This window comes from Contarinia nasturtii, unplaced genomic scaffold (assembly GCF_009176525.2).
Source record: "Contarinia nasturtii isolate CC-2019 unplaced genomic scaffold, AAFC_CNas_1.1 Cnas_scaffold_285, whole genome shotgun sequence".
In the NCBI taxonomy this organism is placed as follows: Eukaryota; Metazoa; Arthropoda; class Insecta; order Diptera; family Cecidomyiidae; genus Contarinia; species Contarinia nasturtii.
Genome location: NW_022197640.1, coordinates 4,966,987 through 4,981,356, shown reverse-complemented (window position 1 = coordinate 4,981,356; position 14,370 = coordinate 4,966,987). Strand labels below are relative to the sequence as shown.

General features: G+C 33.9%; 1 protein-coding gene across 2 annotated transcripts in view; it reads left to right on the top strand.

Annotated features, from left to right (window-relative positions):
• Nucleotides 1-1,361: 1,361 nt before the first annotated feature.
• Nucleotides 1,362-14,370, top strand: part of LOC116337655 (octopamine receptor beta-3R-like) — a 63,311-nt gene continuing 50,302 nt past the window's right edge. For both annotated transcript variants that reach the window (XM_031762408.1, XM_031762407.1), the window contains exon 1: nt 1,362-2,142. The gene's annotated coding sequence lies outside the window, so the exon portion shown is untranslated. The remainder of the gene's footprint in view (nt 2,143-14,370) is intronic.

Here is a 14,370-nt window from a genome sequence, read left to right as displayed (position 1 = left end):
TATGCTCACTTTTATTTCTAATTGACTGTACGTTATGGGCGTTTAAACTGAATCCACGCGGTTGGCCGATTCCATCTGATTTTTAGTAAATAAGCCATTTTGTGTGTGGTGCACATCTGCTTTTGGTCGATTGGAATGACTCGGTTGAACACATCAGCATGCATGTATTTGAATGATGTATTAAATAAATGCGTGAGGCAAATAAAAGACAAAGCCATTCGTAGTTGGTACAATGCTTGTTTGTATACCGTCCATACCGTACACAATTTGATGCTTCAGAGTGATGAAATCTGGCTGCAAGTATCGGTTGCTTAAGGCAAGTAGTGCTTGTTTATTGTTAAATAAAGCTGATTTAATGCGTAATTTATGTCATTTTAGTTGGTTGTAGCGTAACTTCGCATTTAAAACAACTGCGAGTGCAAGTCGAATCTCTCTCTCCCTCTTTGTTTTATTAACATATAGATGAGGCATTAATAGAAGTGAATTGTGAACTTTGGTTCGAACTTCTCATTTTGTTGCACCTATAAACATTAACGGTGTTATTGTATGCGAAAAGCCTAACGCCCAAAAAAGACCACATAAAATGAAAATATATACATGTGTCACACACATTTATAAAAAAATAAAAAAAAAGCACACGACGAAAAAAAAAGACAAACGAAGAGTGAAAGCAATTCAAAACCTTCTCGACCATCTGCACGATATGGTACTGAGATTTATATATCTCTATGCAACTAACGAATGTCCTACGAATTCTTTTTTTTCTCTTTCGCTCTCGCGCATTGTGTACATAGTCCGGAGCGAACTCTGTTTACATACACTTTTACAACGTTTTTCTCTGTATCAATTTTACAGCGAACCTTGCAAATATCTACTCTTTTTATTCCGATTCGATTTGTAAATCAAGCTAAACTTGCACACAGTCAAATCGAAAAGCACATCGTCATGTGTCTGGATTTAAAAAATAATAATATGTATATATAGTCCAGTAGAGCAATTGAAATTCTCGTTGCCGCTCCAACTCAACACATAGTATCCATCCATACGAAAGTGTACGCATTGAATGTTATGCGAGTATTCCAGCATTCAGCATTCACCATGCAGCATAGTATAGCTATTGGTTGTGTTGCCTGTAGATGTATGTGCGCTCCATGGATGGAAACCGAATGTAAACTGTGAGAATTCTCTCGGCCGAACGTGAAATGCCTGTGTACTGAATCCGAAAAAGCAATACGCACACTCAAAAACTTCTAACCAAGGACAGGCCAGTATCGCAATGTGTGATGTGTGTTGATTTCGAATTTTCAAATTTAACGAAAGGATATTTCCACATTGCATTCAGTCTTCAGAAGTGACTTAGTCGCGCTTGGTCGTATCGCAGTTGCACACAACCAACTGGATACGTGTTTTCTATTTTATTTACAAAACATATAGTAAACAGACATCACATCTCCCGTTAAGATACGGCCTTTGATGGGATTCGAGTGTGCATGAAAGAGAAGATATATAGACCAAAAGAGCTGGAGCTATTTTAAAGTAAGACAGAGAATGTTGTGTACGCATAATTTGTACGTGGCTTTGTATCAAATATTGTGAACCAACAAAAATGTGGTTAATTATTTCAGTGATGTGAACAAAATGATTTGTCGGCGATTTCAAAATTACTTACATAAAGTTTTACCAAACCAAAAATAAACAGGACAACACATTGATTGAAATATATGTTTAAAGAGACATTTTTATTTTGATGGTTGGTGTTTTTGTATATATATAATTTGGAAACAAGACAACATCGTTTCGGAGTCAAAACGAAGTTAGAAATTTGTTTCGATGAAATTTTCTTCCGGTCCGGAGTGTTAGAGATAGATTCGATCGATTTGTTTGTTTATTGAATTTCAATCACTACATGTACACAAACACTTTGTGCACCACTGTCAGTTTATCATGTTTGGAGCGAGTAGGAGCTTAATGTAAATAATTTTAATGAACAATGTTTAAACTATAAGTGTTGTTGTTTTTTTTTTTAAATTTGTGTTTGTTGATCTACGGCCGATCAAACGCTAACCACCCCACTAAATTGATGAACGCATAATTTGATGAAAACACGAAACATCACATGAAAAAACGGGAATAGTTTTAACGGTAAATTCACAATTACGACTTTTAATCAATATGTATATGTTAAACTTTCCATTGTTTATGCTAACAAAAAAAAACAAACCGTCTCGACCCAGATTATAGCATATAGACGTCATTTCTAATGAATTTCAATACAAATATTGTCATTATCACCAAAAAGATAGCGGGATAGAGAGAGCGAAAGTGTGTGTGTGTGTGTTTGTATGTGATTGAATTTGCTCACCACATAGTCGACAAAGTAAAATAAAACAACATTCAATTTACGTGTAGCAATCAATTGATTGACTATTTTGGGATTTAACTTTGTCTTACATTACATGTACTCCATAGCGAATGTTATTTTTGCTTCAGCTTTCTTAATTTGTTATTTTTGACTTTGATTTCGAATGTTGTTGTCTGTCATTTGTTTAACCGCAATCGAATCATTATCATCGCCGCCAAATTGAATTCAATTTCGTTTATCCTCGTCAATATTCGTTGTCATCAAACCGTCAGAGCTTTTCAACAATATATCACATGCTATGCACTCTAACAGGTATAATAATAACATTCGACAATTTCGAACGTGTGTTCGCGCTTACCATCGGTAAATAATGGTGAAATCTATTTTAAATATTATATACTGACTGTGCGACCCGCATGTATATGCTGGAATATTGTGTGGCACGGTTTTCAGATTTATTAACAACAGAAAGCAAAAAAAGAAGATGGAAAAGAATAAAACAAAATAATCCGATGCACAATCTATTTGTGTTGTGAACACACGTATATTACACATAAGAATTGTTATTAACAGGTTTACAACGATGCCCTATCTCTTGCATATATCTCGCGCTGTGGCCGTGTGTTACGCATTGTTCACAAATATAAATATACTCCTGTCGCATATATGAAATTTTTATTGAGTAATGCTGAGAAAAAACGGTGGCAAGCCGCAGATAGAGATAACTCAGAGTACGGGGAAAATCAGCAATAAAGCGCAGATAGTAGGACTAATGACCTGATTTTAATATAAATATAAATATAAATATATGTATACAACATATGAAATGCACGATTGGTATATTACCTCCACAATTCCAGGCAACTCACAGTGTGTAGCTTTTATTCTCTCTTCGCACCTCACTGCGTGTACAAATCATAAACGATATGCCTCTATCTAGGTTGCGAACAGTACAACTGAATCCAATAAAAATGATGAATTTCATAAAAAGTAAATGTAATTTAGAGGATAGAAGAGAAATGAGAGCAAAAGCGAACAATTTTAGATTCAAGTGATTCGTCTCCTCTAAGGTCTGTTTCTCACACACACCAGTGATTATTATGAATTCCGGGTGACGGACATTTTATGAAAATTGTAATTGTTTACAATATTTTCCGATCAATCGATAAAATTCCGCATTCCATTTCGGCGGAAATTAAAATTCGAGCATCGAAACGAAATGATTATGGTGATTATTAAAACATTTTGCTTGAGTTCAGATGAATTTATTGAATTTCAAACAAAATAGCAAATAAAGCGTCGCTTTCAAGTGGTTTGGAATTTGGGAAAATATTTTCATTTCACGGAGGGGCGCATTTTTGTGTTCAGCAAAATGTTATTCATATGATTAAAACGCATAACGAGAAAAAAAAAACAAAACCTCGACAACATCTTTTGCCGATGGGATTTTTTTTTATGTTTTCGGCAATCAACAGCCCACCGTAAACACAGAGAAATGGAAGACGGAGTGTAAAGAAAAATCGTGTTAGAAATCGTCTTTTTTCTGTTTTTACATGCAAAGCATAGAATCGACACATACGCCTAATTCTCACTCTGTATCATCTGTATGTGTAATATTATGCATCATATTCACACGTAATTCACAAATCGTGGTGAAGCTAGACGCTTTTTTTTGTGCTCTTTGTTTTTATGAAAAGCAAAATTGCCATAAAGTCAGAGAATATAAAAAAAGCAAAACGAGAAAAGCACATCGAATTCCATACGTGTCGTGTAATTTGGCAAAGAAAATCCATGCAACAAACGGTGCAAAAAGAGCAAAGCTAAGAACTCACTGACACATTCACACAAAATAGTTGAATGATTGCTATGTGATGTTGATGATGTGCGTTGAATTTGTGCTTTTTCGTTTGTCGTATTGTTTCGTTGATTTCTTGTGATTTTTTATCCTTCTATTGGGAACCCGTTTGTTTGCCACATTTTTTTGTTCAATACTTTGTGGTATACAAGTGGTATTTGGACATTTTTTTTTTTGGTTTGATTGAAAAATTGACGAATACCGAAAACTTTTGGGGGAACAATGTTGTTCTTCTAAGCAATTCTCTCATAAGATTATTATAGAAATGTGTATGCATCTTCATTGCTACGCTGCAGGTTTCAATATACGTCACACCATGATATATTTTGAGTTCGGAATGTTTATTTCGTTGAAAACTTCATGAAGAGCAGAGACTTTTCCTTTGTCTTTAACTATTTCATCTTTGTATTTTCATTCCGTAGCTCACACGAATTCATACTTCTGTGCAAACTTTCCAAATTTTAGAAAAAATAATCATAGTACATTCTAGAGTATTGCTCAGCGCTGCTGCCATCCACAGCAAATTAAAATATCTTGCTGAGAATGCGTCGTCCGTCGCATGCGAACGTACGTAGCAGTTTATACATCACAACGAACAAGAATGAATCCATTGTTCTCTTCACGATTATGTGACTCAAAACATTCAAACGATTGAATAGAGAACAATGCATGTATTGTTGTTCGCTGTGATGTATAAACTCCTACATGCTCTGGATGGCAGCAGCGCTGAGCAATACTCTGGTACATTCCATTACAAATTTTGGCTGACTATGGATCTCTTTATCGAGTTAATTCGGTTGTATTTTAGTTTGAATAATAAGTTTAACACGGTGCCCGAATCTAACTTCACAGAGTATACTGAGTTCTTTCTCGCTAGTTGATATGCTATTCATTTTGAATCGATGCACTTGGTACTACTTGTTATCGTCAAGGACAACTACGATACACAATTTATTTATTTGGTACAAGATTAGTTATTAAATCAACGCATATGTCGCCTGGTCATTGTTTTATGGCGATTACAGTACGAATGAACGGTCTATGCTTGCTTCTTTCAACTTCATTGGGTCTTAATAAGATACATTTATTTACTAGCAAGTAAAACGTCATGTAAACACACACACACATCGCATTTTTCACAAACATTTAGTATAAAATTAAAATGCGGCGAAATTATGTCAAATTAGGTGACATATTTTTTACTACCATTTGTTGCTTTTATTTTCATTCTCATAAAATCATAAAGCGTACGTAAGTCATTTTATGCTATTTCGATTTTTGTTTTCTTTTTTAATTCAAAAAAAAAACTTGGAGGAGAAAAAGAAAACGAAAGAAGAGAGCGAGAGTAAATGTGGGAGTGAGGAAAATCCGTCAACAAAAATGAAGCGAAACTCGCAAAGGAAACTCATTCTCTGCTGTTAACTATTATTATACATTTTTACATATTAATTTTTAATCAACTACATTGGATTTTCATGGAGAAGCGAAAAGCGAACATTTTTCAATTTTTCAACGTTCAAAAATATCGTGTGGGTGGAAATTTTGACTCAATTTTCAATTGAAAGTTTTATACGTTGCTATGTCCAAAACGAAATTGTAATTACTTTAAAATTCAACTAGAAACGAACAGTCAATTTGTCATGTTGTAGCGCATAAATGTTAACTGTTTACCACATTCGAGTTGAAAGTAATTATTCCGAGAAAAATTTCCTCAGAACATGCTGAGATTCAAAGTGGATTTTTTTCTCACAAATCACGTTCAAAACAATTGTTTCGAATGGCAACGGGTGAGTTATCGCTGTGTTTTTTTTATCATCTTCTTGTTTTGACATGTCGACACTAAATAAAATAAAGTGAATAGAGCCCTTAACTGACGCTTGGATTAGGTGCTGTTGTATGCGTGTGTGATATTGTTGTTGCCAAGATGACATCTCGCCGTATCCAAATACGGTTGGGATTTATGGAAAATGATCATCTCATTTGATATGGTATATCATTTTTTAATGTCTGTCACACAAGATGATTTTCAAAATAAGCTAAGTGTTACTGGCACATATTTTTTGACAAACAATGATATTGTATAATATAAAATAAATTGTAATTCCATGCACATTCATTAACACAGCATAACAATAAAATTTCATAAATGATTCCTATGGAGAGTAATCTCGAAAGTGTATACAATTTATTTTAACATTAAATAAAAAATCGATTACGCACCGATTGATTTCGAGTGAACATCAATTATTTATGGTCCACCTTCTGATCGATCATAGATGATTTATTTATTCGCACGCACACACAGACTTATGTAAATATAAAAAAAAAGTCCGGAAATATTTTCAGCCGTGTCGCTAAAAATATGGGTTGGAATCAGGCCAAACCAAATGAGTGAAAGCATTTGTATTCATTCTTCATGCGGAAGAACATAGGTTTTATCGCTTATTTTTTCACGGTTTATATATGTAAATATACATTTTTCAACCGATTATTAAGAGGTGCTTAAAACATTCTTTACTTTTTTTCATAATGGGCGGTTCGAAATAATCTTTCTAAATTTTATTGTGGACTTTACACAGTAATACGAAAATGTTCAAAAATGAGGTAAAGCCCCATATAAATTGTGAGGTCATATCGGTGTTGGAAATGCGACGTTTTTTTACGTTTAGTTTCACCCTCATTTGGAGAAACATGCAAGACGTGGCGTCATTATAAAGAGAAATGGAAACATGGTCTACGAAAACCACCAGTTTGAATCTTTCGACATTAAGTCGTCAGTAAAAATTTATGCATGATATAGTTGAGAGAGAAAAACAGTAGCGATAGAACGAGATAGATAACGTCCAAACGAATCTCAAATGGTATTCCAGGGAAATTTTATTCAAAGTCAGCAGTTATAGGGGCTAATTCATCAGATCCATTTCCACACACACAAAAAAAAAGATCAATCGCATGAATTGTCGATGTGCCTGAGTGAGACGAAGAACAAATTCGATGAAAGTACTGTTATTTTACAATGTACCTATTTGACAAAAAGCAGACAATTTTCCTAAAACTTAAGGATTTTTCTCGTTTTGGTTTTGACATCCATTTTCACCCAACTCAAAGCTTCGACAATATATTGCCGTCGCATTGTTCATCATCGTCATCAGCACCCATATACTCCACACAGTGAGAGAGAATAAAATAATAATAAAAATATTGAAGAAAAAAAAAACAAATACAAAATAGACACTACAAAAGGAAGGAGCAAAAAATAAAACGAAATCGTTATTTATTACTTCTTATTCATATTTTTTCCTCCTGTTTGGCATGTGCAAATATTTATGCGTGAATTTTAACTATATTCTTATTCGGCTGGGATATTTTCGTAAAAATATGATTACATCGGCATGGTGCACGCTCCGGAATAAAAACCATAGATCAGGCAACAAATAAAGGCAATAAAGTTTCGCATAACGGTTTGTTACGCCATTGTTTTATGTTTGCATAAGCTCGGTGAATGATATCGAAGTGATTTATTTTATTCAGTGTGCGTGTGTGTGTTTTGTTTTGTTTCTTTCTCCTTTTTCCAGTTTTTTTTTACGGTTTTGTGTTTTTCATGCAATATTCCAACGCGGCTCCGCCAACCAATGCCATTCATATACATTGACCGCGTGAGCAACAACAACTATTCGAAAGCACTAAATTGTAGAAGGCAAAAACTACGATTAGAAGCACAACGTTCGGCAATTCTCGCCAATCATGTATACACGTAGACAAAGCGAAACAACGAATAATATTGTATGTCAGATAATCGCATATCGATTTCTATTTGTGCTAGTCTATTACAAATTGAAATTTGCGATCTGTTTTCAGACAATTTTTTTTTTCGCGTTCCACGTACATCGCTATATACATGGCGATAGCAAGCAGCTACTTTAATACAAAGAAAGGTAGTTTGACGCAGCATTATCGTCTTCACGATGTTTGTCTGTGTTGTTAAAAAAAATTTCATCGCCTTTTTTTTTACTTTGCTTCGATTTCGTTGTTATTTTTGGTAACAAAACTTCATTGTTTTAATGGTAGACAATTTTTATTCGCCTTGGTATTTGACGCCAACGATTTGGTTCCGTATTTTGTGGTTAATATTCTCTTAAATTTGTCTATAAAAAAGCGCGCACATGCGAATGTATGTGTGTATTTGTATCAATAAAATCCACCCTTTGCCGCACTGCGAATGCCGATAGAAATAAAACGGCGATGCGATATGCTCACGCAAGCATATGTAATAGCCATAGATATCCATTTAAATATCTAAGACATTGGAGACCAGTGATTGGAAACCATCAGCAGATAATAATGTAATTTATATGAGGAAAACGTTGTAATGCGCACACACACACACACTGAAAAACTTTCCTGATTTTCGAGTTGATCCTTGATGTGACGATCAAATGCGATAAAACGATTTAACAAAACAATTTGGTCGGCATCAAAAAGGTAACATCATCGATTACATATTCGAAATCCAACGAAATAGACTGAGTACGCTCTTGTTTTATTCAGATTAAGATTTTTTATGAGACTTTGTGCACCAAATCTGATAATGGTTACGAAGGACCGTCTAGTTTTGAATGAAAATCTTCAGACGTATAGCTGTATCACGGCATAATTATGAAAATTCTATTCTAAATATTAAATTCTCTCGCTTAAGGTAAATAATATATGCAAAAATGCTCGGTTATAAAATTACCGTATTAATGGCAGTGTAATGTGCGAAACCGTACATTTTTATGGTGTTTTGTTGCGCATTGCCTATAGGCTTTATATTGTTTAATATTCACCTGTTAACATGATATGTGCTCATTGTATTTAGCCAAATTTACACTTTTCTCGACAAAAATCTTATGCGTACTTGAATATCGCGTGCCAGTTCATTTTTCCCGTTGCCTGTATTGATATTTCACTTTTTGGCCACACCGTATTTTCTCGATGCATACACATCTATATATTTATATCATTATATTTTGATTCGGATATCGATGGTGCGTGCTGCGAGTAGGTGATCTGAGCTATTTTATCACACAATATATATTCAATACTCTTGTCGTTCCATCGACATTCCAATCTTCATGACCCGTTTTCATTTGCATGCAATAACAAATATTTATATTATAGAATGATATCACAGTGGATTGAGTAAATTGTGTACCATATTCATTTGAATAATGTGTATAAAATATGCATTGTGTGGTAATTGAAATAAACGAAATTTTTGGCTCTATTTCAAGCAATTTAGATTTTATCAGTAATTTTTTTTCGTTGTCGTCGTCCGTGGGAGATAAAACAAAAGCCAATTTCTACAAAAGCAAATCCTTCGAAACGATACAATAATCAAAATTCCATCCAATGAGTTTTATCAACTGGAAATATTTCCTGTTCCTTATTATCGGTTCCGAAACAAAAATGTATGTTTTGCATGCTATTCCGTTTCATCTTAATCTCTCCCCCCTTTTTTCATATTCGATTTTATTCGTTGTTGCGGAAAGTTTACTTTTCTAATAGGATTTTTGATGCTGGTATATTTGCTGTAATGCCATTCTTAATTTCAAATTCATCCACTTTTATTTATTCATAATTCGTTCCATTTGCCACATAGTGACCGTTCAAATAGATGTGTTTTTAGAGTGAATGAAAGAATCAATGACTAAACATTCAGCGGTTACACAAAATAGGCTTTTTGAACTTTATTTCTTTTCATTATTGATTTGCTTGAACGTTTTCAATTTTTTTCTCTCTCTCTCTACTACTCTTATCTAAAAAGAGGTGAAGAAAGAAAAGAAAAGTGTGAGCAAGAGGAAAGAGAGTGCGCTTCTTTACTTCACTTCTCTCTCTATCTGGTTTTGTTGGGAAAAGTTTTATATTCTTTGAACGTTTTACGATTCGTGATGATAACGAAACTTTAGCAGGGCTACAAACCAAAAATTCATTGAATGGCATATGCTTTTTGGACGAAGGTATTAAAGTATTTGCTTTCAATCGACCCAATTAGAAAGTGGAATCAGTAAAACTCCAGTTTTTCCATACATAAACATTATTTCAAATGAAAGGAAAGTTGTGTGCTATCAAAGAAAAGGTCCAAACAAAAATGGAAAATTTCTTGTTTTTAGTTGAATGAAAAAAAAAATCCACATAGATACAGATTATGAGGTACATAAGAGAAAGAGTGAACTGGAGAGATAAGCGACAGTGTGGAGTGAATAAAAAAAACAACAACAACATAGAATGCATAGAAGTATCACGATCAGAACCAAACGTCATTTCGAAACGAAAAGTGGACTAAAATTGGATACAACGACACAAAAAAATATGTCGGAAGAGAATTATAAAGTAGGAACCAAAACGCAAAAATGTCCAATATCATTTATTTATGAGAAATTGAGTCGAATTATTTTTCAATATTATCGATCAAATTGGGGACCGACCACAGATTTGGATCTGTATTTTCAATTTTATGTCAAATGGAAAAAATGATTTATCGTTCTCGTCGTCATCTTCGTTATTCTGGTTATTAAAGCCAGAGTCATATGCTCACCGTTCCTCCATTTCTGACTTGTTTTCTTTTCATTCGCCAATTTGTGCAGATATTTTGCTCAATGAAAAAATCAGCAAGTTTTTCTCGTCATTCTCTACTTTTCTTTTGTTTTTTTTTCTTTTATTCGTTCTCAGCACTTTGCTGGCTTGACAAAGTTAGCAACTTATTAAAAATCTAGGCACTATAAATGTTATACATGCATATGAAGGGAAACTTGGTTTGAAAAATAAAAGTGACGAAAAAGCAACAAAAATAAAAATAAAGAAAGTGGCTAGACATTTTGATTTATTTTGCTTCTTTTATGCTGATATTTCATTCTCGTTTCAGTCGTTTTTTTTATTTTACTATCATTCGACTGAATAGCATATTGTATTTGCCACGAACCATTCATATTTTGAGTTACATTGTTCAAAGCGAATATTTCGCATTTTTTACGAAACAAAAAAAAAAAAACATTTTCCATATTCAAATTTGTGAGAGAAAATAAAGTGGAAATACAAAAGGAAAGACAAAAATTAACTGTTATCGATCAGCAAAATAAAATCTTAAATATTCACCAAATCGACGCAACTGCTAATAGTTGTGCGAAAAATTCAAAACAAATCTTTGGTATGATTAATTTATTGCTTTGCAACTCATAATACAGTGCGTGCGTACAAAAGTATTCGGGTATATATGGTTTGTGTTTTGCTTGATACTTTGGCGATCGAACAAAATCGAATTTTTGATACAACTCTATCCATATTCTTTCGTAAAATTCCAAAAATCCAGTTCATCAATATGATGTATGAATAAAGGAAATATGTATATTGTATATCGTTGTCGTATTGAACAGAAGCCAACGCATAATCCACACGAATTTCTCGATGGACTCGATTGGAATGCTTTTGACATTTTTGCGTGTTTCGGATTTCGATTGACTTGAATTGGTTTATAGTTGATTGAACGTGTAACGAAATTAAAGCCCGAAAATAACGGAAAAGCTCTACTCATAAATTGCCTCAGTGTCGCTTTTTTGTATTATCGTCATGTGAGATTGTATCATTTTCCGCTTGCCGTATTAGATCGCATATACCCTGGCACACAAAACCGAACCGAACCGGAATGAGACGAATCAATAAAAAAACGAACGAGCTCCAATGCCATTGATATATACGTAATTGATATACGCCAAAGGTTAATAGTCAAAGAGATCGGGTTTCGTCAGCCATTATAATTAGTTGTACGTACATTGATGCTTTCGGTGCATTCTCTCATACCGAACAACGGCACCAAGCACACACACACAGAGAGAGAGAGAGACACACACAAGCATTCACCCAATCACAAATTGGAAACGATATTCCCTTTCGATGGTGTGCTCAACTAATTGAAAATCTATTTATGTCTTAATCAAACACTACCAAATATTTATCATTGGTTTTGCTCGATCCAATCGAAATTGTGTTTGATTTTGAGCTTGAATCCTTTTCATTTTGTATCGTCTGCCTTTTTTTGACTAATGAGTATAATTTTGACGAAATGATACATTAGATTCGGCGTAATTCACTTTTAGGCAGGCAGGCAGCCAGGCCCAATCAATTGAAATCAGTATGTCGATATCGACAATTAGAAATTTATTTCATCATTGATTATCGGTTTGAGTTTTCAAGTCGCGAAGTCGTGAATGTTAAAATTAACACTTCAGTACAATATTTCTTTTTGGATATGTGCTTTGTGATGAAGACAATCAAGTGTCGTTATTTCGTTTCTTTTTTATCACCAATTTAATTAACTTTTCCAATTTCCTGTTTTCTTTCGATCAAAGAATGAACAACTTTTCACTCACATAATATTATTCCATTTAAAGATGCCTATTGCCTATATTGTAGTGATGTGTGTATTAAAATGAAGAAAAATAAATGCGCTCTTTGTTCGGATATCAGTGTCTATGTATGTGTATAATTAGGTGATGAGAGAACTTGTGCTTCTGTTTTTATTTCTTTTTTTTTTCTTTTTAATTAAAAACCAACGAGAAACGAAAATAAAAGAAACACAACGTAGAATAAACAACATGCATGGCAACAGAAAGAGAGAAATGAAAACGTCAACGACAGTCAATGTTCGATGTAGAAAACAGTCAACAACAATAACAAAAAGAGCGACGAGTAAATGTTTAAGTAATTGTTTGACACATCTGTCGCACGTTGTTCATTTGAAAATTGTACAAGTTGATACATTGTGATGATGGAAAATGACACAGGATAAGGAAATACTCGAAAAATTGTTCAATTTTTCTTGCCGTAATTTAAATTCCAAAATCAACAAATCTGCACTTGATATAGTGACGCATAACTTTCTCCACATTTTTACCTATCGAATATGCTTAAAAAGGTACACGACGTACTGTTGACTGACTGCAGCGATGAGAATATAAAAAAAAAATTCCACCTCACACACAATAAAACAAAAGTGGATGATAAAGTGCAAGAACTTTGCGGTTATTATAAAGAACGATGTAGCCGTGGTGCTGTTATTCATAGAATTTAACAATAACTTGGTTAAATAATACACACAATGTACAAACTGTGATTTCCAACACGGGACTTTCATCATTAAAACTCGGTTTCGAAAATGTGTGTACGGGGACGAATATATACGGCATTGATCTTACTCTTTTGTTCGAGCGGCAAAAGGTTTAATTTATTATGCATATTAAAAAGCACAAAAGCGCTTCATGATACTTAATCTCTTTTGTAATATCAGATTGTGTGATGAAGACTCAGCGATATTTCATTAAATGAACAAAGTGAAACGAATGTTACCCGTACATGCATCATTCTGTATCTAACTAACAAACACACATCCCGACAAACAGCCGATCTGTATTTTAATTGTTGTCTATTGTATCGATTCAAGTCATTTGCTTCATTTTGATCCCAAAAACACACAGACAGAGAGAAAGAGAGAGATCACATCACGCCCACCCAAAACGGGAGCACATTTTTAATGCCAATTTCTTTCAGAAATCATACAAAAGCTCAAACTGTCTGTTGTTTGTCATTATGCGACGACCACCCGACCGCGTTTCAACAACCAGCCGACCAACTGACCAATCGACAAAAAAAAATTTGATTGCATTTCACAGCAATGCTGTTATTGATGCAACACAAGCTCAAATTAAAATCGTACCATTCTAATCAATGAAACAAACAACAGCGAATAAAATGAGCAACATCAGATAACAACAACAAAAAAAAGTGCCACGTTCCTCGTGAGACCGGACGTCAAATAAGCAGATAAAGTAATCCTGTTTCATGAAACCGTAATTAAAAAACGGTAGCAACATAAAAAGCCGTTTGCTTTGCAGCTTCATCTAACAACTTTTGGATGCTTATGTTGGACGTATTTTGTTTTATTTTTTATGTTGGAACTGTGAAAAAGAGCGCACGCAGAAAATCGAATTTATTTGCTGGTGTCTAACAATGTACTCGTTGTGAAAAAAATCTGGGATTGATGATGGTCGCGGCAGTCAGTTTCATTTCACAAATGACGGCCTAAGAAGAAAACAATAACATACAGAATATTCTGCAAAAA